Source organism: Myotis brandtii, unplaced genomic scaffold (genome assembly GCF_000412655.1).
Source record: "Myotis brandtii unplaced genomic scaffold, ASM41265v1 scaffold356, whole genome shotgun sequence".
Lineage (NCBI taxonomy): Eukaryota > Metazoa > Chordata > Mammalia > Chiroptera > Vespertilionidae > Myotis > Myotis brandtii.
The window spans coordinates 398,755-401,091 of NW_005363687.1; positions in this window are offsets into that span (position 1 = coordinate 398,755).

Consider the following 2,337-nt stretch of genomic DNA (forward strand, 5'->3'; position numbering starts at 1 on the left):
TATTTTTTTTTAATATATTTTATTGATTTTTTACAGAGAGGAAGGGAGAGGGATAGAGAGTTAGAAACATCGATGAGAGAGAAACATCGGTCAGCTGCCTCCTGCACACTCCCCACTGGGGATGTGCCTGCAACCAAGGTACATGCCCTTGACTGGAATCGAACCTGGGACCCTTGAGTCCGCAGGCCGACGCTCTATCCGCTGAGCTAAACCAGTTAGGGCTACCAGGTATTTTTAAAAAGAAAGAAATGTAGCAACCATTATATCTCAGATGCTATGAAAAAACTGATCACCCTCAAATTATCCTTATGGAATCCAGACTCTGCTGGATATATATAAAATATTATTTTTCAATTATAGTTGACATTCAGTATTATTTTATATTAGTTGCAGGTGTACTGCATAATGGTTAGGCAATTATATAATTTACAAAGTGATCCCCGAGGGACTCTAGTACCCATCTGGCACCATACATAGTTATTAAATATTATTGACTGTATTCCTTATGATGTACTTGGCATTCCTGTGACAACTTTGTAATTACTAATTTGTACTTCTTAATTCCTTCAACCTTTTTCACCCAGCTCCCCAACCCCCCTCCCATCTGGCATATCCATATCTATCTATATACATAGATATACATCTATAGTTATCTATATCTATATAGCAATATCTATACATACAGACACTGAGTACCTACTATATGTCAGGCATGAGTATTATAGAGGGTAGAATGCCAGTGTGTCTAGACCTGTCCCTAGACAAATGCACCTAATATTTTGCAAAAATGTTTTCAAAATTACTAGAGGGTATAATGATAAGTGAAGTAAGTTCAGACAGAGAAAAACAAATATCGTATGGTTTCACTTACATATGGAATCTAAAAAACAAAACAAAAACAGACTCACAGAAACAGAGACCAAACTGACGGTTACCAGATGAGAGTAGGAGGGACAGATGAAAAGGGTGCAAAACATAGTCAATAATATTGTGATAACTTTGCACCATGACAGATGTTTACTAGACTTAGTGTGGTGATCACAGTGCAAGGTATATGAATGCTGAATTACTGTATCGTACACCTGGAGTTAATATAATATTATATTTCAACTATACTTAATTTTTTTAAAAAAAATGACCTCCTGAGATTCATCCATAGACCCCAATATGACTCTCCTTCATACTATGGTGGTGAGAGTACAAAATGGAATAATCCCTAAGAGGAGGAATTTGGCAACATCTACAGTTACACGTGCATTTACTCTTTGCCCATCCAGTCTCACTTCTGGAACCCTAGCTTACAGAAAGATGAAGTCAAATATGCACGTGGTTATTTTGCACCAGTACTTAGAATGCCCAAACTGGAACCCCATCCAAAGATCATCATCCAGGGGTTGGTGAGAGACAGCAACGCAGTGGCGACTGCGCAGATATAACAGGAGATGAGGAAGGTCTTTAAAACAGGGGGTGACTCTAGGACGCAGTGTGGAATGAAACGAAAAACAAGGGGGAGAAAGCGTATGCCATCCTTTGTATTAGCAACCGCCGTGGGGAAAGCAGGTGAGTGCGTGTGCAGGTCAATGGAGTCCAAAAACCTAAAACTCTGACATGGGTGTCTTAACCACACAGAGAAAACAATGATCACAAACGAATTTGGAACACGGTATCTTGACTGTATTCCTCCCATGGGATAGACTCTAAAACCAAAAATAACTACACTGACATCTTAGTATCATTTGAAGTGGAGTAAGATCAAATAGGGGGGGGGGGGGGGGGGGCGGATTCTTGCTGCTGCTCCATAAAGATAACACACAGGAAGGGGACCGCGGACCCTAATGGAGAAAACCTCTGGCCCAAGAGCGGGGCCCCGCTGAGGGTCAGTCTCAGATTGATGGGCGCCTCGCATTAGGGGAGGACCCAGGTGAGCCTCCTCACGTCGCTCGACATGTTTCCTGTCCCTGAAATCGCCATAATACCCATCCTACGAAGGCTGTTTTAAGGAATGTTATTTTTCATATAAGAAAGCCCCTTCCCACAGAACAGCCGCGTTGCGCCAGGAGAAGTTGTTACAAGAAACAGAAAAAGGTCCCTCGCCCGCGCCTGGGGAAGCCAGCCGGCTGAGTGGGAAAGGAGGGGATTCGGGGAGGTCGTCAGATTTAGCGAATAAAAACACAGATGCCCAGTTAAATTTGAATTTCAGATCAACAGCGACTGGTGTTTATCATGCTCTGCTTGTACTAAAAGGTTATTCCTTGTTTCTCTGACATGCAAGTTTAACTGGGAGTCCGGTGTTCATCGGGCAACCTGGATCGGGGGCGGGTCGGGGTCTTTTCCCGT